The sequence below is a fragment of the Pseudophryne corroboree genome, chromosome 7 (assembly GCF_028390025.1).
Source record: "Pseudophryne corroboree isolate aPseCor3 chromosome 7, aPseCor3.hap2, whole genome shotgun sequence".
NCBI lineage: Eukaryota > Metazoa > Chordata > Amphibia > Anura > Myobatrachidae > Pseudophryne > Pseudophryne corroboree.
In genome coordinates, this window is record NC_086450.1 from 250135519 (window position 1) to 250160801 (window position 25283).

General features: G+C 44.3%; 1 protein-coding gene across 2 annotated transcripts in view; it reads left to right on the plus strand.

The window, feature by feature from the left end:
* The window catches only part of LOC134945051 (glutaminase kidney isoform, mitochondrial-like), a 1232451-nt gene that overhangs the window by 1191207 nt on the left and 15961 nt on the right, over window positions 1-25283 (plus strand). The window lies entirely within an intron of this gene.

Sequence of the window (25283 nt, forward strand, 5' to 3'; positions counted from 1 at the left end):
AATTTCTACTCTCAAATAATTGGAACCGCATAGTTAGTCAAAAGGTGATACTAATTACTTCAATAGCAGAACTATGTATAAAAAATATTTAAGACAACCATAAATTGCAACAACAAGGTGCCCTAGTTCACAAGCAATCGTTGCTGAATTGGTTCACACTATAGCGTTATAGGATCTAGGTCAATTTGAAGTGCAATTTATAAGTGGAAGAGATCCTAGATAGTGAATATGACCTAATTTATGGATATCACAGTTCTGAGAGAAAATTGACAATCAAAACAATTTGATACAGGGTAAAGGCCCCGTTCCGTTACTCCTGGTAACATCTGCTGCCTTCCCATGTGCGCATTAAAGCGCAGTGAATGGGAGGTGAGAGTATTAACCTGGACGGTACCGGGTAGAAGAAAGAAAGGGTGTTTCTGCTTTCGTGCGCTCTCGTGCTCTGGAGCCCTGATGACTATTAAATCATTGCAGGGCTACGGGCACAGTCGCGACACGATGAGAGAACACTGAAATACCTTGAAAATTCTCAATGTGGTTCCAATGTGTAGTAGATCTGTGTCTCGAACTGGTATTGTATACCGGGCAGCGTCTCTATATATGCCGGGTGTCTGGCTCTGACTACCACACGTTAATAGGGCATACGCCCTGTATAGGAGTCTTGATGGGGTAAAGTTAATACTAGTGCTGCAGCAGTCAGCGTCTCCCCATGTGCACTTGCATCTACTGGAGCAGCATATATGCTGGGGCTCCAGCGGGCAGTATGTCCCCGCGTATCGGGTCTCCGGCTTTTGCCGTCACGTTCAGATTAAGCTATTTTGTCACTAGACATAACCACTGGCTATCTACTACAGACACACGAAGACCCGATACGAGGGAGACGCTGCTTGCTGCAGCCGCAGCAAAGACACTGTTCTTTCCATCTCTCTGCAGCCTAGCAACCTCGTCACTTCATGTAATTACCGGCTACCTGTTATAACTATACGGAGACCCGTTACGTGGGAGACGCTACTCGCTGCAGCCGCAGCGCGGACACTGCTCCGTTTGATTATTTATATACCAGCTACTTTGTCACCACACGTAATTAACGGGCATTGATTATAGATACACGGAGACCCGATACGTGGAAGACTGCTGCAGCCGCAGCACGGACACTGCTCTGTTTAAATCTAATCAAGTATTTGCGGGGAAGACTATACATCTACACTAGAATATCGATTACCCACTATAAAGAATTAAGCAGAGCAAAAGCCGGAGACCCGATACGCGGGGACATACTGCCCGCTGGAGCCCCAGCATATATGCTGCTCCAGTAGATGCAAGTGCACATGGGGAGACGCTGACTGCTGCAGCACTAGTATTAACTTTACCCCATCAAGACTCCTATACAGGGCGTATGCCCTATTAACGTGTGGTAGTCAGAGCCAGACACCCGGCATATATAGAGACGCTGCCCGGTATACAATACCAGTTCGAGACACAGATCTACTACACATTGGAACCACATTGAGAATTTTCAAGGTATTTCAGTGTTCTCTCATCGTGTCGCGACTGTGCCCGTAGCCCTGCAATGATTTAATAGTCATCAGGGCTCCAGAGCACAAGAGCGCACGAAAGCAGAAACACCCTTTCTTTCTTCTACCCGGTACCGTCCAGGTTAATACTCTCACCTCCCATTCACTGCGCTTTAATGCGCACATGGGAAGGCAGCAGATGTTACCAGGAGTAACGGAACGGGGCCTTTACCCTGTATCAAATTGTTTTGATTGTCAATTTTCTCTCAGAACTGTGATATCCATAAATTAGGTCATATTCACTATCTAGGATCTCTTCCACTTATAAATTGCACTTCAAATTGACCTAGATCCTATAACGCTATAGTGTGAACCAATTCAGCAACGATTGCTTGTGAACTAGGGCACCTTGTTGTTGCAATTTATGGTTGTCTTAAATATTTTTTATACATAGTTCTGCTATTGAAGTAATTAGTATCACCTTTTGACTAACTATGCGGTTCCAATTATTTGAGAGTAGAAATTATGGGGCGTCCATCAAATTGTTGGTATGACTGACTGATCTTGAAGGTGAATATCTGTTATCTCTGAATCGTTTTATTTAAATTATTCAGATTTCCCTTCTTTAGCGATTGAGATATGTGGTGATAGAATTATTACAGTTGCTATGACTAAACGCATAATTATATTATAAATTGCGATAGGAACTGTTTAAACCAGGAGAACTGCAATCCATGCGCCTTCTGGGTATGTGTTACCCCCTTTTTCTCCTTCTAGGTTAATATTTTCCTTACAGGAGTTCAAGGGACACAACCACATACGATCAATGATTATATACTGGGTATGTTTTGACTTTTTTGATATTTTCACCCTAGGTAATATAACATTATAGGAATATTCTTACTAGATTATTGATGAATAAATTTTTTCTCACCATATGTTGTATTATACAGTTCTTTCTTAAGGGTGATTTGTGATTATCTATACACAATCTTAAATGTTTTATTAAAAGTTAAATTTTAGCAATAAATATGAAATATTTCAAATGAGTGCCCCCACAAAGAGGTAAACTTCTTTATCCCAAGCTCCTTTCCTTGGGATACCCTTTTTTGTGACTAAATTGTTATATTTTCCTCTGGGGTGCACCGCCAACAGCGTTACTCTTTAATGTAAAGGATCTTTTCCACTTAATTAATTCTTTATTGTTGGTTTCTATCCATACATCTTGACACTTATTTACATACTGTTTACGGTAGTGCAGGACGACTTCTCTTTTTCTCAATCAGACTTAATCCCCTGCTGTAATGACTTAATCCCCTGCTGTATTGTTCTTTGTATTGTATTGCAGTTGAGAACAATAGCTGAAGGGTTTATGCTAATAAGTCATGTTGTGACTAGGCACAGAAAACTACTCAAGATAACGGTGGATACATCTGTATACTGAGTGTAAGGACACACCATTGTGGGGGCGGAGCTTCCTCAGGCAGCCAGCACACTACTCAGCGCCATTTTCTCTCTCTCAGGCTGCAGAGAACACGCTGGTCCTCTCCTCCACTTCTGACAAGTACAGGGTGCTAGTAAGGGGGGGCACAAAGCGATTGTGGTGCATTTGATAGTGTATATTACTATTTAAAAGCGCTTTTGGGCTGTGGACATACTTTGTTCATAGGCAATACTGGTGCTGGGTTTGTGAACTGGCTGCTACTATCCTGTGTCCCTCTGACAGATTTTACTGTGGGTCTGTCCCCAAAATAAGTCCCAGTGTGTCTGTGAGTGTGGTGTACACGTGTGAGGCATGTCTGAGGCAGGGAGTTCCTACCCGGTGGAAGCCATTGTAGGGACACAGAGTTGTAATGTGGTGGCGCTACCGGCACACCAAGAACCTGCATGGGTGAAAGAGCTACGTGACAGTATGCATCTGATTAACTGTAGATTGGATAAGTCTGAATCTAAGGCTGCATGCTGGAGAAAATCTGTTGAAATGTGATATTTCAGGATGCTGTTATTCCTTATGCGGGCGGCCCCTCTGGGTCACATAAGAGACCATTTGCAAATGTTGTAAACACTGATACCGACACGGATTCTGATTCTTGTGTCGACGATAGTGAATCCAGAGAGATAGATCATAAATTGGCAAAAATTATACAATATACGATTGTGGCTATAAGGGACGTGTTGGAGGTTACAGAAAGCACTGCTGTACCTCAGGAGAAAGCTTATTTATGTAAGGAAGAGAAATCCAAAGTCACGTTCCCTCCTTCACACGAACTAAATGCTCTGTTTGAAGGGATGTGGGTGAATCCTGATAAAAAAATTCGTATTCCCAAAAGGATTAACATAGCTTATCCTTTCCTGGTTGAAGACAGGAAAAAATGGGAGTCACCCCCTGTGTTAGACAGTGCACTTTCCAGGTTGACAAAGAAGGTAATTCTCCCTGCTCCTGGCACGGCTTCTCTTAAAGAGCCGGCAGACCGCAAAATGGAAACGACATTGAAATCCATTTATGTTACCAATGGTACACTGCTCAGGCCCACTATTGCCTGCGCATGGGTGAGTCGCGCTATTGAAAAATGGTCAGAAAGCGTGTCATCAGAAATTGACACGATTGATAAAGATGAGATACTCCTTAAGTTAGGGAATATCAAGGACGCTGCCGCCTACATGCTGGAAGCAATGAAGGATATTGGACTCTTGAGTTCACAAGCCGCTACCATGGCAGTATCGGCTAGGCAGGCATTGAGGATTCGCCAGTGGAACGCGGATTCAGATTCCAATAGAAACATGGAGGCTCTCCCATATAAAGGTGAGGCCTTATTTGGCGATGGCCTGGATGCGTTAGTCTCGGCGGCTACCGCAGGTAAGTCAACATTTTTGCCCTCTGCGCCTTCACCGGCAAAAAAGACCTATAACCCTCAAATGCAGTCCTTTCGGCCCAATAAATACAAAAAGACGAGAGGTTCCCCCTTCTTTGCAGGTAGGGGAAGGGGAAAGAAGCCCACACTGGCTCCAGGTTCCCAAGAGCAGAAGTCTACCCCTAATTCTGCCAAATCCCCAGCATGACGCTGGAACTCCCTTGCGGGAGGCCGCTCGGGTGGGGGCACGTCTCAAACTCTTCAGCCAGGATTGGATTCTGTCTGGCCAGGACCCCTGGGTGTTGCAAATAGTATCCCAGGGATACAAACTAGAGTTTCAAGATGTTCCCCCATGCCGATTTTTCAAATCGACCTTGCCAGCTTCTCCGCTAGAGAGAGAAGCAGTAACAGCGGCAATCCAAAAATTATGTCAAGATCAGGTCATAGTCCTAGTACCGTTGTCACAACAAGGGCACGGTTTTTATTCAAGACTCTTTGTTGTTCCGAAGCCGGACGGCTCGGTCAGACCGATCCTAAATCTAAAGGATCTGAATTTCTTCCTGAAAAGGTTCAAGTTCAAGATGGAATCACTTCGGGAGGTGATTGCCAGTCTGGAGGAGGGGGACTACTTGGTGTCGGTGGACATAAAGGATGCTTACCTGCATGTTCCCATTTATCCTCCTCACCAGGCTTATCTGAGATTTGCGGTTCAGGATTGCCATTACCAATTCCAGACGTTACCTTTCGGTCTCTCCAAGGCGGCGAGGGTATTCACCAAGGTGATGGCGGAGATGATGGTCCTCCTTCGTCAGAAAGGAGTCAATATAATCCCTTATCTGGACGACCTCCTGATAAAGGCGAGATCCAGGGAGCAGTTATTACAAAACATATCCCTCTCCCTGTCAATACTCCAACAACACGGGTAGATCATAAATTACCCAAAGTCACAGTTGGAACCGACGACAAGGTTGTCTTTCCTCGGGATGATTCTGGACACAGAAGTTCAGAGAGTATTTCTTCCGCTGGAAAAGGCTCTGGAAATCCAGAAAATGGTAAAACAGATATTGAAACCATCAAGTGTGTCGATCCATCAGTGCATTCGGTTGTTGGGGGAGATGGTGGCGGCCTACGAGGCCATACAGTTTGGCAGGTTCCATGCCAGAGTATTCCAGTGGGACCTGCTGGACAAGTGATCGGGGTCACACCTACACATGCACAGAAAGATAATCCTGTCGTCAAAAAACAGGATTTCGCTCCTGTGGTGGTTGCACAGCTCTCATCTGCTAGAGGGATGCAGGTTCAGGATTCAGGACTGGGTCCTAGTAGCCACGGATGCAAGTCTCCGAGGCTGGGGAGCAGTCTCTCAGGGAGAAAACTTCCAGGGACGTTGGTCACATCAGGAAGCCTGCCTTCACATAAACGTACTGGAGCTAAGAGCCATTTACAACGGCCTTCAACAAGCAGTACATCTTCTTCAAGACCGTCCCGTGCAAATCAAGGCGGACAATGTAACAGCAGTCGCATACATAAACAGGCAGGGCGGAACAAAAAGCAAAGCGGCAATGGCTGAGGCGATAAAAATCCTCTGCTGGGTGGAAAGACATCTACAAGCTCTGTCTGCAATATTCATTCCGGGAGTGGACAACTGGGAAGCAGACTTCCTCAGCAGATACGATCTCCATCCAGGAGAGTGGGGCCTCCACCAAGATGTCTTCGCAGAGGTGACATGTCTTTGGGGAGTTCCTCAAATAGACATGATGGCGTCCCGTCTCAACAAGAAGCTTCAGAGATACTGTTCCAGGTCAAGAGACCCTCAAGCAGTAGCAGTGGATGCACTGGTGACCCAGTGGGTTTTTCCGTCAGTGTATGTTTTCCCTCCACTTCCGCTGATCCCAAAAGTACTCAGGATCATAAGGAAAACACTGGTTCGAGCGATCTTCATTGCCCCAGACTGGCCAAGGAGGGCTTGGTACCAAGATCTTCAGCAGTTGCTCATAGAAGATCCTCAGCCTCTTTCTCTTCGTGAGGACCTGCTGCAGCAGGGGCCGTGCGTGTACCAGGACTTACCGCGGCTACGTTTGACGGCATGGCTGTTGAGCACCGTATCCTAGCCAGGAAGGGTATTCCTAAGGAGGTCATCCCCACCCTTATTCAGGCCAGAAAGGGAGTAACGTCAAAACATTACCACCGTATTTGGCAAAAATATGTGTCTTGGTGTGAATCCAAGAAAGCTCCTACAGAAGAGTTTCACTTAGGACGTTTTCTCCATTTTTTGCAGGATGGTGTGGAGACGGGCCTACGATTGGGATCAATCAAGGTCCAGATTTCGGCATTGTCAGTGTTCTTCCAAAAACAATTGGCCTCTCTTCCAGAGGTTCAGACCTTCGTGAAAGGGGTTCTGCACATCCAGCCTCCATTCGTGCCTCCAGTGGCTCCATGGGACCTTAATGTGGTATTGCAGTTCCTTCAATCGGATTGGTTTGAGCCTCTACAAAAGATAGAGTTGAAGTTTCTCACTTGGAAAGTGGTGATGCTTTTGGCATTGGCATCCGCGCGTCGGGTGTCTGAATTGGGGGCCTTGTCTCACAAGAGCCCTTACCTGATTTTCCATGAAGATAGGGCAGAGTTGCGAACTCGCCAACATATTCTTCCAAAGTTCGTTTCTGCTTTTCACATAAACCAAACTATTGTGGTGCCAGTAGTTACTGACACATTCACTGATTCAAAGTCTCTAGATGTGGTTAGAGCTTTTAAAATCTATGTTGCTAGAATGGCTCTTATACGGAAAACAGAGGCTCTGTTTGTCCTGTATGATCACAACAAGATTGGCTGTCCTGCTTCCAAGCAGACTATTGCACGTTGGATTAGAAATACGATTCAGCAAGCTCATACTATGACTGGATTGCTGTTGCCGACGTCGGTGAAGGTCTACTCCACTAGGAGGGTGGGCTCATCCTGGGCGGCTGCCCGGGGGCTCTCGGCATTACAACTTTGCCGAGCAGCTACTTGGTCAGGGTCAAACACATTTGCTAAGTTCTACAAGTTTGACACCTTGGCCGATGAGGACCTAGAGTTTGGTCAATCGGTGCTGCAGGGTCATCCGCACTCTCCCGCCCGTACTGGACCTTTGGTATAGACCCCATGGTCTTGATGTGATCCCCAGCATCCTCTAGGACGTATGAGAAAATAGGATTTTGATAACCTACCGGTAAATCCTTTTCTCCTAGTCCGTAGAGGATGCTGGGCGCCCGTCCCAGTGCGTACTTTACCTGCAGTTTAGTTATTAGAGTTGCACAAGTTGCGTTATCTTGGTTACAGCATGTTGCTGCAATTGGTTCATGCCTGTTGGCGTGTGTTATGTTGAATGCCATGTGTGTGGCATGGTTGAGGGTGTGAGTTGGTAGATATCTCCCCACTAGTTAAGTAATTCCTTTCCTCGAAATGTCAGTCTCCCTGGGCACAGTTCCTACAACTGAAGTCTGGAGGAGGGGCATAGAGGGAGGAGCCAGTTCACACCCAATGAAAAGTCTTTAGAGTGCCCATGTCTCCTGCGGATCCCGTCTATACCCCATGGTCTTGATGTCGTCCCAGGCATCCTCTACGGACTTTTACCGGTAGGTTATCAAAATCCTATTTTTGTTGTCAGCACATTCAACTATGTAAAGAACAAAGTATTTAATAAGAATATTTCATTCATTCAGATCTAGGATGTGTTATTTTAGTGTTTCCTTTATTTTTTTTGAGCAGTGTATATAATATGTATACCTGTATATTCATAAGGTGGGTACACACTAAGCAATGTGCTCAGTAGCGGCTCTTGCCACGGGCAAGCAGGACTTTTGCCCGGGGCGCCGCGGTGGTTAGGGAAAGGTTTTCTCCGCGAAGGTAAACTAGACGCGCAGTGAAGTAGCGTCTAGTTTCCCTTCGCGGAGAGGACCTTTCTGTGCGGCACTATGGGAGAGACGTCATGACGTCTCTCCCATAGATCAGAGGAGCGGAGACGGAGTGCAGTGGTCGGGAAGCAGGAACGGAGCTGTAAGTATTTTTTTTTTTTACTAGAGGCACAGCTACTGGTGGGCACACTAAGAGGGGCAGAACTACTGGGGCCACAACTAATGGGGGCACAACTACTGGGGGCACAGCTGCAGGGGGCATAACAGCTACTGGGGGCACAGCTGCAGGGGGCACAACAGAAACTGGGCACAGATCTACAGGGTGCACAACTCTACAGGGGGCAAAACTACAAGGAGCAAAACTGACCACGCCCCTTTCCTATGAAGCCACCCCCCTATTTTTTTGGCACCCCCCACCGTCGGGGGGGGGGGGGGGGGGGCGCCAAAGGAAACTTTCGCCCTGGGCGCCACAAGGTCTAGAACCGGCTCTGAATGTGCTCTATGAGCTATGTCGCCTAGTGTGTTCCCTTCCCTGCCAGGGTGGGCGGCGGCAATGCATACACACTGAGCAATATGACGACCATATCACTCAGTGACGTCACGCCGCGGCTGCGCCGTGCATGCCGTTTTTGGACGACAGTCCAAATTGAGCAGCATGCACGGCCAACAGTGAGGGTCGTTAACGACCCACAGGGCTGCACATCGCTCGGTGGCGGCGGCATACACACTGGCCAACATAGTAAACAACATCGCTCAGGAATGGCAAAATGAGTGACCTAAAATACAGGAGACACCTTAGTACTTACCATACAACAAAGAAAGCTTCCTTTTGAACAGAAAGTATACTAGTGACTGGTATACAATACAGAGAGCATCGTAGTGTCCGTTTTACAATACAGAGATCATTTTGAAGGTTACCACAGAATATAGAATGCATTAACCCTTAAATGACCTCCTTTATTCTCATCAAAAGAACACCTTCATCTTAAAAAGCCCCTCCTTAAAGCATAGCCAAATCCAATTATTTGCAATACATTTTGATGATTTGTCTGCATCCTAATAGTACCATACAAAACAAAGCATTCCACTAATCACCATACAACACAAAGACCAGCAGAGTAAAAGGTAAAATTTGCCAGCCAGACCCTAAAGGGGGGTACTCACGGAGCGATCGCTGCTTAAAATCTAAGCAATCTGACTAGATTGCTTAGATTTTAAGCAGGATCGCTCTGTGTGTAGCCCCCACAGCGATAGCGATGCGCAGCCCCGCGCATCGCTATCACTGGTGCTAGATTGACCTGCAGTGCAGGCCAATCTAGAGGGTCGCTCGTTTCACCCGCTGGGTGAAATGAGCTCCCCCCATCTCCCCCCGCACGCTCACCACAGATCGCGCTGTGCTGAGCGGCAGGAGAGATGTGTGCTGAGCGGTTCGCTCAGCACACATCTCTCCCGCATCGGCTGGTGAGTACCGGCCTTTAGTGTAATGTTATAAGCATACCATTAACAATTTTCAGTACAAAGAACATTCGTATTACCACCACTCAGTACAGACAGCATTTTATTAACCATCGTACAATGTAGAGGGCATCCTTATGATCTCCAAACAGTGCATATCAGTGACAGCCCTAAATTGCAGAAAGCATTCTAGCAAATAATATACAGAGCATCTTAATGACCGCTGTTTGGGCTGATATAAAGTACTTTATCCATTGAGCATGGTGGTGTGCCCACCCACCTTTCCAACCCTCTCCACTGCCCCCCCTCCCCCATAGGGTTTCTAGTGCATATCTGGACCATGGCCAGTGATATATAGTTGTCCAGATACTGTCTCAAACATGCAATAGAGTTCCCGCGCACCCTACTACTGATAACACTGCAACTATAACATGCAGTCTCGTCCCCAAACGGTCACAATAGGTTCCTTCTCAAGGTGTACATCTTCTGAACATTTTTCTGTGAGCATTACAATTATCTGAGTGGCCAACTGTTGCTTCATTCCTATACACTTAAAAACAGGATTCATTCAGCTAAGCAGCTGATGAAATTGTACTTAAAATAGGATTTTAATACCTACCGGTAAATCCTTTTCTCTTAGTCCGTAGAGGATGCTTTAAGAACCATGGGGTATAGACGGGATCCGCAGGAGACATGGGCACACTATAAGACTTTGAATGGGTGTGAACTGGCTCCTTCCTCTATACCCCTCCTCCAGACTCCAGTTATAGGAACTGTGCCCAGGGAGACGGACATTTCGAGGAAAATAATTTATTTAATTATTTTGAAACTAAGGTGAGATACATACCAGCTCACACCTCCAACACGCCGTACAACATGGCATTCAACAACAACGCATGCAACGGCATGATCAACAACAGTCACAGATTGACTAAACTCAACGTAACATGAGCGTAACTATAACCAAACAACCAAACTGCAGATACAGCCCGCACTGGGACAGGCGCCCAGCATCCTCTACGGACTAAGAGAAAAGGATTTACCGGTAGGTATTAAAATCCTATTTTCTCATACGTCCTAGAGGATGCTGGGGATGCTTCAGGAACCATGGGGTTTACACCAAAGCTCTAGAACTGGCGGGAGAGTGCGGATGACTCTGCAGCACCGATTGACCAAACAAGAGGTGCTCCTCAGCCAGGGTATCAAACTTGTAAAACTTCGCAAAGGTGTTTGATCCCCACCAAGTAGCAGCTCGGCAAAGTTGTAACGCCGAGGACGAGCCCACCTTTCTGGTAGAATGGGCTTTCACCGATTTCGGAAACGGCAAACCTGCCGTAGAATGAGCCTGCTGAATCGTATTACAAATCCAGCGCGTAATAGTCTGCTTAGAAGCAGGAGCCCCAATCTTGTTGGGAGCCCAAAGGACAAACAGAGCCTCTGTTTTACTAATCTGAGCCGTTCTGGCGACATAGATCTTCAAAGCTCCGACCACATAGAGAGACTTTGATTCCGCCAAGGCATCAGTAGCCACAGGCACCACAATAGGCTGGTTCACGTGAAATGATGAAACCACTTTCGGTAGAAATTGCTGACGAGTTCTCAACTCCGCTCTATCAGCATGGAAAATTAAATAGGGGCTTTGGTGAGACAAAGCCGCCAACTCCGACACTCGCCTTGCGGACGCCAAGGCCAACAACATGACTACTTTCCAAGTAAGGAATTTTAACTCAACCTTGCGCAAAGGTTCAAACCAATGCGTTTGCAGGAACTGCAGCACCACATTAAGATCCCACGGTGCCACAGGAGGCACAAATGGAGGTTGGATGTGTAGCACGCCTTTCACGAAGGTCTGAACTTCTGTAAGGGAGGCCAATTCTTTCTAAAAAAAAGATCGACATGGCCGAAATCTGTACTTTACTAGAGCCTAACTTTAGGCCCGCATCCACACCTGCTTGTAGAAATTGGTGCAAACGCCCCAGGTGAAATTCTTCTGTAGGAGCTTTCTTGGATTCACACCAAGACACATATTTTCTCCAAATACGGTGGTAATGCTTTGCCGTTACTTCTTTTCTAGCCTGAAGAAGTGTGGGAATGACTTCACTGGGAATACCCTTTCGGGCTAGGATTTGGCGTTCAACCATCACGCCGTCAAACGCAGCCACGGTAAGTCTTGATACACGCACGGCCTCTGTTGCAACAGGTCCTCCCGAAGAGGAAGAGGCTAGGGATCTTCTATGAGAACTCCTGAAGATCTGGATACCAGGCCCTTCTTGGCCAATCCGGAACAATGAGTATCGCCTGAACCCTTGTTCTTTTTATAATTTTTATCACCTTTGGAATGAGTGGAAGTGGAGGGAACACATATTCCGATGGAAACACCCACGGTGTCACTAGGGTGTCCACCGCTATCGCTTGAGGTTCCCTTGACCTGGAACAATATCTCTGAAGTTTCTTGTTGAGGCGGGACGCCATCATGTCTACTTGAGGAACTCCCCAACGACTTGTCACTTCTGCAAAGACCTCTCGATGAAGACCCCACTCTCCTGGATGGAGATCGTGTCTGCTGAGGAAGTCTGCTTCCCAGTTGTCCACTCCTGGAATGAAGACTGCTGACAGAGCGCTGGCATGTCTTTCCGCCCAGCGAAGAATCTTTGTGGACTCGGCCATCGCCGCCCTGCTCCTTGTTCCGCCCTGGCGGTTTATGTACGCCACTGCTGTCACGTTGTCTGACTGAATCAAGACAGGCAGACCTCGAAGAAGATGTTCTGCTTGCAGGATGCTGTTGTAAATGGCCCTTAATTCCAGAATGTTTATGTGTAGACAAGCTTCCTGGCTTGACCACTTTCCCTGAAAGTTTCTTCCCTGTGTGACTGCTCCCCAGCCTCGGAGGCTTGTATCTGTGGTCACCAGGATCCAATCCTGAATCCCGAACCTGCGTCCCTCCAGAAGGTGAGAACTGTGCAGCCACCACAGAAGGGAGATTCTGGTCCTGGGAGATAGAATTATTTTCCGGTGCATGTCCAGGTGAAACCCGGACCACTTGTCCAACAGGTCCCACTGAAACACCCTGGTATGGAACCTGCGCTACGGAATGGCCTTGTAGGCCGCCACCATCTTCCCCAGCAACCAAGTGCATTGAAGAACTGACACCTTTGTTGGTTTCAGAATCTGTTTTACCATGTTCTGTATTTCCAGAGCTTTTACCACTGGAAGAAAAAAACTCTGCAATTCTGTATCCAGTATCATACCCAGGAACGACAGCCGTGTCGTCGGATCCAACTGTGAATTTGGCAAATTTAGGAGCCAACTATGTTGTTGCAGAATCGTCAGTGAAAGGGCAACATTTTTCAGCAATTGCTCCTTGGATATAGCCTTTATGAGGAGATCATCCAAGTACGGGATAATTGTGATTCCCTACTTGCGCAGGAGAACCATCATTTCCGCCATTACTTTGGTGAAAATCCTCGGAGCCGTGGACAGACCAAACGGCAACGTCTGAAATTGGTAATGACAATCCTGAACAGCAAATCTCAGGTAAGCCTGATGTGGAGGATATATGGGGACATGCAAGTAGGCATCCTTTATGTCGACCGACACCATAAAATCCCCCTCCTCCAGACTGGAGATCAATGCTCGGAGAGACTCCATCTTGAATTTGAATTTCTTTAGGTAGAAATTTAGGGATTTCAGGTTTAGGATTGGTCTGACCGAGCCGTCCAGCTTCGGGACCACAAACAGGCTCGAATAAAAGCCTTCTCCCTGTTGTGACTGGGGAACCCTGACGATAACTTGATCTTGAATTTGAATTTTTTTAGAAAGAGGTTGAGGGATTTTAGGTTCAGAAACGGTCTGACTGAGCCATCCGGTTTCGGGACCACGAACAGGCTCGAATAAAAGCCTTCCCCCTGTTGTGACGGGGGCACTGTGACAATTATTGATCTTGACACAACTTTATTATCGCAGCGCTTACTACCTCTCTTTCTAGAAGAGAAGCTGGCTAGGCCGATTTGAAAAATCGGTGAGGGGGCACGTCTTGAAACTCTAACCTGTATCCTTGGGTTACTATTTCTACTATCCAAGGATCCAGGTCCGAGTGCACCCAGACCTGACTGAAAAGTTGGAGACTTGCCCCCACCGGTGCGGACTCCCGCAGAGGAGCCCCAGCGTCATGCGGTGGATTTGGTAGAAGCCGGAGAGGACTTCTGCTCTTGGGAACTTGCCACAGCCTGTGACCTTTTTCCCCTTCCTCTTCCCCTCGCAGCAAGGAAGGAGGACCCTCGTCCTTTTTTGAATTTATTGGGTCGAAAGGACTGCATCTGATAGTGATGCGTTTTCTTCTGCTGTACATGAAAATAAGGTAAAAATGAAGACTTACCCGCGGTAGCCGTAGACACCAGGTCAGTGAGGCCGTCACCAAACAAGACCCTACAATTAAACGGTAGAGACTCCATCGCCTTTTTAGAGTCAGCGTCAGCATTCCATTGATGAATCCACAATGTTCTCATTGCTGAGACTGCCATGGCATTGGCCCTTGATCCCAAAAGGCCAATATCCCTTACAGCTTCTTTTAAATATGCTGCAGCGTCCCTGATATGACCCAGAGTCAAAAGCACGCTATCCCTGTCTAGGGTATCTATCTCAGATGACAAGTTATCTGCCCACTTTTCAGTAGCGCTACTCACCCATGCCGAAGCAACGGCAGGCCTGAGTAGCGACCCTGTAGTGACAAATGGATTTTAGTGTATTTTCCTGCTTACGATCTGCAGGATCTTTTAGGGCTGCCGTGTCAGGAGACGGAAGCTCCACCTTTTTGGATAGACGCGATAAAGATTTGTCTACCGTGGGGGTTGACTCCCACCTTTCCCTGTCCCCAAATGGAAATGGATATGTCACTGGAATTCTTTTGGGAACCTGTATCTTCTTGTCAGGATTTTCCCAAGCCTTTTCAAAAAGCGCGTTCAGTTCATGAGAGGGAGGAAACGTTACCTCAGGCTTCTTTCCTTTAAACATACAGACCCTTGTATCAGGAAATGCAGGGTCCTCTGTTATATGCAACACTTCTTTTATCGCCACAATCATGTACTGAATACTCTTAGCCAGTTTTGGATTTATTCTGGCATCACTATAGTCGACACTGGAATCAGATTCCGTGTCGGTATCTGTATCAGCTTTCTGGGTAAATGCACGTTTCTGTGACCCCGAAGGGGTCTGGGCTTGCGACAACGCATCCTCCATGGATTTCCTCCATGTCTGGTTCTTAGACTCAGATTTATCAAATCTCTTAGTCAACCGAGTCACATTTGCATTTAAAAACTCAACATATTTACCCAATCATCCGTCGGCGGTGCCGACACGGTCACTCCACAGTATTTTCTGTCCCCTCTCCAGCCTCCTCCTGGGAAGAGCACTCGGCCTCAGACATGTCGACACACACGTACCGACACCCACAACCACACTGGGGCTATAGGAGACAGACCCACAGACCCACAACCAAGCCTGTAAGAGATACACAGAGGGAGTTCTGCCAGCTCACAACCCAGCGCCTATCCCGGTACTGAAGCGAGTAAAAAGACTGCCCAGACCTGTTAGCGCTTTATATATATATATATATATATATATATATATATATTAACTAGCACCAAATCACTTGTGCCTCCCCCTTCCAACCCCCCCCCCCACCCCACCCCGTTTTGCACCCTGTTACTTGTACAGCAGTGTGGAGGTCTCTGCAGCTTCTGTGAAGAGAAAATGGCGCTGGTCAGAGCCGTGTGGGCTAAGCCCCGCCCACTACACGGCGCACTTCAGTCCCACTTAAATTCATATTTATACTGGCGGGGGTCCCTTAACTAGTGCCTAGGCACTGCTTTTACTTGTGCCAGTGCTGTTTGAGGGTCCAATGCTGCCCAGGGCGCCCCCCCCCCCCCTGCGCCCTGCAGTGCTGTGTTATGTGTGGGAGCATGGCGCGCAGCGCGACCGCTGTGCGGTACCTCAAGACGTCATCCTCTGCCGTCACTGAAGTCTTCTGATCTTCCTATACTCACCCGGCTTCTGTCTTCTGGCTCTGTGAGGGGGTGACGGCGCGGCTTCGGGAAAGAGCAGCTAGGCGCACCAAGTGATCGAACCCTCTGGAGCTAATGGTGTCCAGTAGCCTAAGAAGCAGAGCCCTTGAACTCAGAAGAAGTAGGTCTGCTTCTCTCCCCTCACTCCCACGATGCAAGGAGGTCTCCCCGAAAATAGCAAACCTAGCTAAGTCTTTTTCTGAGAAACTCTGGAGAGCTCCTCAGTTTGCATCCAGTCTCACTGGGCACAGAATCTAACTGGTGTCTGGAGGAGGGGCATAGAGGGAGGAGCCAGTTCACACCCATTCAAAGTCTTATAGTGTGCCCATGTCTCCTGCGGATCCCGTCTATACCCCATGGTTCTTGAAGCATCCCCAGCATCCTCTAGGACGTATGAGAAAACTACAGTAGTTAAACACATCCTAAAAATAGCAGGCACTCAGCTGCACAGCAAAAGTAAAAGTTTTTGCAAGGCAAGATCACAGTTACAATATGTGCTATATACATTTAAATGTAACATAGTAACATAGTAATTGAGGTTGAATAGAGGCAAATTGCCCATCGTGTTCAACCTGAATTAAGTTGTGATGATTCTACATACCCGCTGAATAATGTTTTATGACTAGTTAACTACTATAACTCATGTTACCCCTGGGTTAACCACGTTGATATTTTGAAAATTACAGGTTGAGTATCCCATATCCAAATATTCAGAAATACGGAATATTCCCAAATACGGACTTTTTTGAGGGAGAGTGAGATAGTGAAACCTTTGTTTTCTGATGGCTCAATGTACACAAACTTTGTTTAATACATAAAGTTATTAAAAATATTGTATTAAATGACCTACAGGCTGTGTGTATAAGGTGTATATGAAACATAAATGAATTGTGTGAATGTAGACACACTTTGTTTAATGCACAAATACAAAATATTGGCTAAAATGACCTTCAGGCTGTGTGTATAAGGTGTATATGGAACATAAATGTATTCTGTTCTTAGACTTAGGTCCCATCACCATAATATCTCATTATGGTATGCAATTATTCCAAAATACGGAAAAATCCCATATCCAAAATACCTCTGGTCCCAAGCATTTTGGATAAGGGATACTCAACCTGTATAACCTTGGATATCATTTTCATTCAGAAATTTATCCATTCCTTTTTTAACTCCAATAACAGAGTCCGCCGTTACCACCTTCCCTGGCAGGGAATTCCACATCCTAATTGCCCTAACAGTGAAGAACCCTTTCCTCCGTTGCGTTCTGAACTTTCTCTCCTCCAGCGCAGCGAGTGCCCACGTGTCCTAAACTGTTCTCTTAATAAATAATTCCTCTGATAACTCTTTGTGATGTCCCTTTACATATTTGAAGATATTAATAATATCTCCTCTTAAGCACCTCTTTTCTAGTGTATACATATTCAACCTAGTAAGTCTTTCCTTATACTCCAGTCCTTCTAGGCCTTTAATCAATTTAGTAGCTCGCCTTTGAACCCTTTTGAGTTCACTGATGTCGTTTTTTTATACAATGGTGCCCAAAACTGAACACAGTATTTCAGGTGCGGACATACCAATGCTTTATACAGCGGCAGGATTACATCTGAGTCCCTTGTCTCAGTTCCCCTTTTTATGCACACTAGCACCTTACTTGCCTTATTTACTGCGTTTTGTATGGTTATTAAGCCTATTATCAATGAGTACCCCTAAATCTTTTTCCAACTTTGTTTCCCCTAGGCGTTCCCCATTTAATATGTAGGCTGCGAGTTTGTTTTTAGTCCCGAAATGCATAACCTTGCATTTGTCTGTATTGAACTTCATTTTCCATTTAGACGCCCAGAGTTCAAGTTTAGATAGATCATTCTGCAAGGACTCCGCATCCAATTCTGAGTTAATTACCTTACACAGTTTAGTATAATCTGCAAAGATTGACACTGTGCTTTCCAGGCCTATTTCTAGGTCATTGATAAATATGTTGAACAGTAGTGGTCCGAGTACGGACCCTTGTGGTATTCTGCTTACTACTGGGAACCAGGTTGAGGACTTCCCGTTGACCACTACTCGCTGTACCCTGCTATCCAACCAGTTGCTTATCCATGTGCAAATAGTTTTTCCTAGGCCAAGCTCCTTTAATTTGATCATCAGTCTCCTGTGAGGAACTGTATCAAAGGATTTTGCAAAATCTAGGAAGACTACATCCACTGCTTTTCCCTGATCAAGATTATTGCTCACTTCCTCGTAGAAGCTAATAAAGTTAGTCTGACATGACTTGTCCCTCACAAACCCATGCTGGTTCTTGCTAATAATCCTAGCGGACTGTAGATACCCCTGTATGCTGTCCCTTAGAATGCCTTCCAATATTTTCCCCACTATAGACGTCAAACTAACTGGTCTGTAGTTTCCCAGAAGATTTTTGGATCCCTTTTTAAATAATGGCACTACCTCAGCTATACACCAATCCTTCGGTACCATGCCTGATCTAATTAAACTATTGAAAATCAAGTATAGGGGTCGTGCTAGTTGTGAACTAAGCTCCATAAGAACCCTTGGGTGAAGTCCATCAGGACCAGGTGATTTATTAATCTTAATTTCGCTTAGTCTCTTCCGGACTACTTCTTCGCTTAAACAAGTATCTAACCATGAATCATTACTGTCACAATTGTTATGCTGTACTCCCACCATCAGTTCTTCTCTGGTGAATACTGATGAAAAGAATTTGTTCAGTATTTCCGCTTTTATTTCGTCATCATTTATCAATTCTCCTAATTCATCTTTTAATGGACCTATATTCTCCTTTTTTAACCTCTTACCGTTTATGTATTTAAAAAACTTTTTAGGATTGATTTTACTCTATAGCGATTTGCTTTTCATTTTCCATTTTAGCTGCTCTCATTGCTTTTTTGCAATTCTTATTACATTCCTTGTAATACTTGAAAGACTCCTCCTTTCCATTAGATTTAAATGCTTTGAAAGACCGCTTATCCATTTCTGCCTTAACCTTCTTGTTAAGCTACATAGGTTTGAGTTTAATACTGCTTTTACTGCCCATGGGAATAAATTTATGAATATTGCTATCCAGCAACCCTTTTAAAACATCCCACATTTCCAAAGTGGTGTTGTTATTAAACAGAACCTCTTACTCTATGTCGTTAAGTGCACATCTCAGCATACTGAAATTAGCCTTCCTAAAGTTAAAAGTTTTTGTGGAACCCCTGTAGCTATGTTTCCTGAAACTGATGTCGAATGTGATCATATAGTGATTACTGTTACCCAAAGTCTCCCACACTTCAGTGTTTGATATAATGTCCACATTATTAGTAATTACTAGATCCAGGGTAGTTTTACTCCTAGTTGAGACAAGTAGTGATCCTTTAACATATTTAAGATCCTGTTGCCCCTAGCTTTAGCACATGAATCATTACTCCAGTTTATATCCGGGTAATTAAAATTCCCAATCACAAGGATGTCCCCCAATCCCGCAGCTGTTTTGATTTGCTGCAAGAGTTGTTCTTCCTCATGTATGCCAATATCCGGCTGTTTGTAGCACGTGCCTATGACTAGTTTTTTTGCATCAATACCCCCACTTGAGATTTCAACCCATTGTGACTCCACATTATCGCCAGTCTCCTCATAGATAACCTCCTTTAAGTATGGTTTAAGTGATGGTTTAACATAAAGACATACACCTCCTCCTCTTTTGTTTGCCCTGTCCCTCCTGAAAAGAGAATACCCCTCCAAGTTTGCAACCCAGTCGTGAGAGTCGTCCCACCATGTTTCCGTAATACTTATAATGTCATACTCAGCCTTTGATGCTAACAATTCCACTTCCCCCATTTTACCTGCTAGACTTCTTGCGTTTGCAAGCATACATTTTAGTTTAGCGGTTCCTTTATCCGTTTGTTTTTTTAAAGATATCCCATCCTGGTTTACTAGTGCATCCCTAGCGTTACTGATACAGACTGTCCTTCTTGCTCCCTCTCCAACCCCACCATACTTAGTATTGCCCACCTTACTTTTCTCTTTGATCAACCTAATGTTCCCGTCTAAATTCACCGCCCTGACATAAGTATTTTCCCTTAAGTCCCGTACATCATTTTCTATAGGCTGTAATGATGACACATAATTGTTATTATTTAATGCTTTGGCAATACCTTTCTTAATACCCTTATTAGAACCCATGTAAATACCCTTACCGGCTGCACTTTCCCTCCCCCCTTCTCCACCCCCTTATATCTCACTACCACCATCCCTACTATTCTCACTGCATGACCCATAGTTTCTAGCCAAACCCTCCCCTCAGACTCCTAGTTGTGATATAATAACTCTCATAAAAAGCAACTTGTATTTTTTTTACATAGATCTTTTATAGCTGAATCAAAGTTAAGCAGCCTTTGCCGTATTTATCAGTCTGTAGCTAGCAAGTGACAATTTGTGCATCAAGAGAAAAAGATGAGTGCTCAGTGTGTTACTTATTGTGGCACCTGTAAATAGACACTGCCCTTTCTTGGTTCTCATCCTACCTATCTAATCGCTCTTTCAGTGTTCACTTCTCTGATTCTACCTCCTCTTCTCTACCTCTATCAGTTGGAGTACCGCAAGGCTCAGTCTTAGGTCCTCTGCTTTTCTCAATCTATACCTCCTCTCTTGGTAAACTAATCAGCTCCTTTGGATTTCAGTATCATTTGTATGCTGATGATACTCAAATCTACCTATCCTCCCCAGATTTGTCACCACCAGTATTGGCTCGTGTCACTGGATGCCTGTCTGCCATTTCATCTTGGATGTCATCTCGCCACCTCAAACTCAACATTTCCAAAACCGAATTAATTATTTTCCCACCAGCTAAGAGTAGTTACCAACCTGATATCTCTATAACTGTTGACAATGCAACTATCCACCCCACCCCACAAGCTCGTTGCCTAGGTGTCACCCTTGACTCTGAACTGTCCTTTGTTCCACACATTCAATCTGTCTCTAAATCATGTTACATGCACCTTAAAAACATATCCAAAATACGCCCTTATCTTACACAAGACACTGCAAAAACTCTAATCCATGCACTCATCATCTCCCGCATTGATTATTGTAATAGTCTCCTTACTGGTCTTCCCAAACATAGGCTATCACCACTTCAATCCATTTTAAATGCAGCTGCGAGGCTAATCTTCCTCGCCAGACGTTCTTCATCTGCTGATCCGCTCTGTCAGTCCCTCCATTGGTTACCGGTATTCTACCGTGTCAAATATAAAATACTTTTACTTACATACAAGGCTATTAACCAAACTGCACCATCATACATCTCCTCACTCATCTCAAAATATCTCCCTACCAGACCTCTCCGCTCTGCACAAGATCTGCGTCTCTCATCCACATGCATTACCTGTTCCCACTCAAAATTACAGGACTTTACCCGGGCTTCACCCACTCTGTGGAATGCACTCCCACGCACAATAAGACTCTCCTCTAGTCTCCAAACCTTTAAACGTTCTCTGAAAACTCATCTCTTCAGACAAGCCTACCAAATTTCAGACCCACACACATAACCTTCACAGCTTCCCTATCAAGTTACATCCCCTCTGTACAGTCCACATAAACTCACATTTTGTCTTCCAACATTGCTGGGTGATCATATCATATAAGAACCTAGCAACCTGGGGAACCATTATGTGACAGGTAGCATCTATCCTTGTGTATCAATGCCTATTTCCCTATAGATTGTAAGCTTGCGAGCAGGGCCTTCCTACCTCTGTCTGTCTGTCTGTCTGTCTGTCTGTCTTTGCCCAGTTTTGTTCTATAATTGTTGTTCTAATTGTAAAGCGCAACGGAATATGCTGCGCTATATAAGAAACTGCTAATAAATAAATAAAATAAATAAAAAGGGTTAGATGTTTGATTAAAAATGTTTACACTCTTTTAAGAGCAAGTGGAGAAAGTGGATAGAGTCTGTTGTAGCAAAAGTCTGCTCCAGTTGCACCTGCTGGACTAAGCCATCCCTACCTCTGTCTTACAGCAGTCTGGGTTGGAGGAAATTATCTGTGTCTTCCGTTTGCACGGCGTTCTTGTCCTCCTATAATGTTAGCGACGGATGTCCGGAAGCTTAGTCCCGCTCAGGCTGTTGTTTAATGTAGCGCCGCAATCTAGGTTCGGACAGGTGGTCCTTCACTCCCGTTTGCACGGGTGTTTGTCTGTCTTCTGGCGCTGGTGATGTAAATAGCGGCGGGTGGCTGGAACTTGTGTTGTTGAATGCAGTCAGGTGCCCCGAGATGAGCTTCATTTTGTAGTCCTCTCCGTTCCCCTAATGCATCCAACGCGTTTCATGAGCCGTGTCGCACTTTGTCAATGATGGCAGGGTTGGAAACGTGCTGATTATTTATAGTAAAAAAACTTTATTATAAAAAACGGAAGTAGTCACCTGTAATGGTTCAAAAGGGTGGGGATCACATGTTCCATATTCTCATTGTATATTTAGGGCAATGAAGGGCAACTAATTAGATTGAGGTGAAATTGTACGGAGAAAAAAAGATTTTGTCAAACAAGCAGAACTTATGTAAGACTCTTTTGAACAGAGGGGCTATCCAACTACGACTCTCCAGTCGGCTTTTAAATAAGTACTGTTAATGGAGAGGGAAGAGCTATTAGTCCAAAAAAACTAAATCTCTTGTACAGCCAAATAAACAGGTCCTTTTATATCTACCTATAATGGCCAATGTTCTGAGATTAAACGTATCATAAAGAAGAATTACAGCATCTTTCGGCAGGATCATTTACTAATAGAAGATTTACCAACAAAACCCTGCTTCATTTTTAAAAAGAATGTATCCTTAAAAAACTTATTAGCACCCAGTTTTCTTAAAAGTGAAGATAGGAGTATACAACGTGAAGCCAATCTTTCTTGGCTTCCACCTAAACCAAAAGGCAATTTTAAATGTGGTGGGAACAAATGCTTTACATGTAAACATGTACAAAAATGAAATCTAAACCCAATAACAACCATCTGGATTTTTGGGACATTAGGAGTTTTATCAATTGTAATAGCTCCTATGTCATTTACGTACTCACCTGTGGCTGTAACCAGAGATACATAGGTCGAACAACTAGAAAATTACGGGTTAGATTTCTAGAACATTGTAGGTACATTGTGAATCAATTATTGACACACAGCGTATCTAAGCATTTCTTTGACCATCATAACGGTGATCCAGGGAGCCTAAAAGTGGTGGGAGTAGAGTATATACCAACCATTAGCAGAGGAGGAGATCGCTTTAAGAAACTTTGCAGACAAGAAATTTACTGGATGCATAAAATAGGTTCGATCTATCCTGAAGGATTGAATGAACCAGTTGAACTAAATGTTTTATTATAATATATACTGAAACTGTGGTGTCGAACTCTATTACATTTCACTAATTATTAATATATGTAAAGGATACCATAGTATCTTTCATAATAGATGAGAATAATTGACTACTAATGAATTGACATTGTTTATTATAATGACAGTTTTTATGGATTTCTATCAGCGGATCCCTTGTGTGCTTGTTGTTTTAAATTAATATTTTTTTTTCATATGTATCACTAAATTGTGTAACTTTCATTGTGGCAAAATATAGTCATGAATTGATTTGTACATTTATGTGGATACAACATGAAAACATCAGGATTGGTTATTTCCAACGGAGTGATAAAATTGTCCAATGGGATTCTATTCTCTATTAGTGTTGCATGATCTAAAGTCATGTGACACTATAGTTATGTGATGAGATCGCTCAGTGGATTAACAACTCCCATTAAAGTCACATGACCGGACTAGTCCGAGTCATGTCACACTCTAAAAGTTTATATAGTGAATTTCTCTTGTCTCCCTTTCTCTCTGGCTACCTTTATAAAGTAAGATATGAATCGCTCTGTGTAAGCAAAGTATTGTGCTAGATTGAATTTTGTCTGTTATAAGTGTTTTCTTGCTTCCCGGCCGCGGGTCGGCGCGTGACCGGCGTGTGTCACGTGACCCGGAAGTGAGACTGCACTGAACCAATTTATATTATTGATGTATCATAGTTATGATCGTATTGTTTATAAATAATGCTCTTCTAAAATAATAATAATTTTCTCTAAAGAACGAGAAAAACCCCTTCCTTGTGTGGATGTCAGCCCACTTCCTGGTCGCAGGTCGGCGCCGAGCACGTGACCTGTCACGTGACCGGCACGCGTCACGTGACCCGGAAGTGAGACCATATTAAGAAGGACTCTGCTAGTGACATGGGATACTTGCGGTCATGTGACCGCAAACGACCAGTTAAAAGTCAGATGCTCTGAATGGTCACAATTTCCATCCATTTAACTGTGCCACCAATAGGGGTGTATATTACATAGTTACCATAGCAACAGAACATAAATAACTTCACCCATTGGCTAAAAATCACTCTATTTGTATTTCTTAGAACTAACTTAAAGTTTATATATTGAACAGATCTTAATAATAAGATCAAAATGGGTATACACATTAAATGTATATAATAGGTCTGCCTCCTTAATATTATGCACATGATTTAGATATTATTTGAAATGATTGGATTAACTTCCTGTTACAAGTGTCATCAATCCTCCTAATTAAGAAGGGTATATAAACCCCAATCATCTATTGCATGGTATCCTTTGATAAAGCTGCAAACTTTTGGGGAGCAGCGAAACGTGTCAGGACCCCCCTGCTCTGCACCACTTCAGCTTCTAAAGACCACAACTTAGTATCTGAACCAACCACGGATCCACCATCAACCCCCTGTGCATCATTAAGAGGACATTAACAGCAATCACCACCATAAATGAGGACATCAATTTCCAACATGGAACTTCTCATATGGAAGCCTTTCCACCTCTAATACGGTGATCGGTAAATATTCAACAACCGAACTGTGCTGATATATTATAAATCCTCTGTGGGACTTGTGGACTTACCTGGGTATACATTCAGGAACAGACACAAATGGGTCTAATTTTATGCAGATGTGTATGAACTGAATAAGGTGCATGTATTTTATTATTATTCAATTTTGAGGAGAGAATAACAATATCATAAACAGTTTTTATTGGCTTTTTAATAAATTGGTATAAAATGTATCATTGTTTATTCCAATCACTTCGTTTGTAGCGCTGCCTATTCTTCCATTTTTTTGTATATCTTCAGGAGTGACTTTCCTGGTTTCCTGGCAGCTGCTTGGTACAGCAACTATTATAAAGCGCCTGCTCTTCTTGATAAGGAGTTTTTTTTGCATATGCTACAACAGACTCTATCCACTTTCTCCACTTGCTCTTAAACGAGTGTAAACATTTTTAATCAAATATGTAACCATTTTTCTATTTATAGGTGCCACAATAAGTAAGTAACAAACTGAGCACTCACCTTTTTCTCTTTAATATTATATTTTATTGAGCTGCTGCATACAAAGATATGCTTCACAAATAAATTTCTGCATCAAACCAATGGCAGATCTGAGAGGGTTCAAGAATAATTTT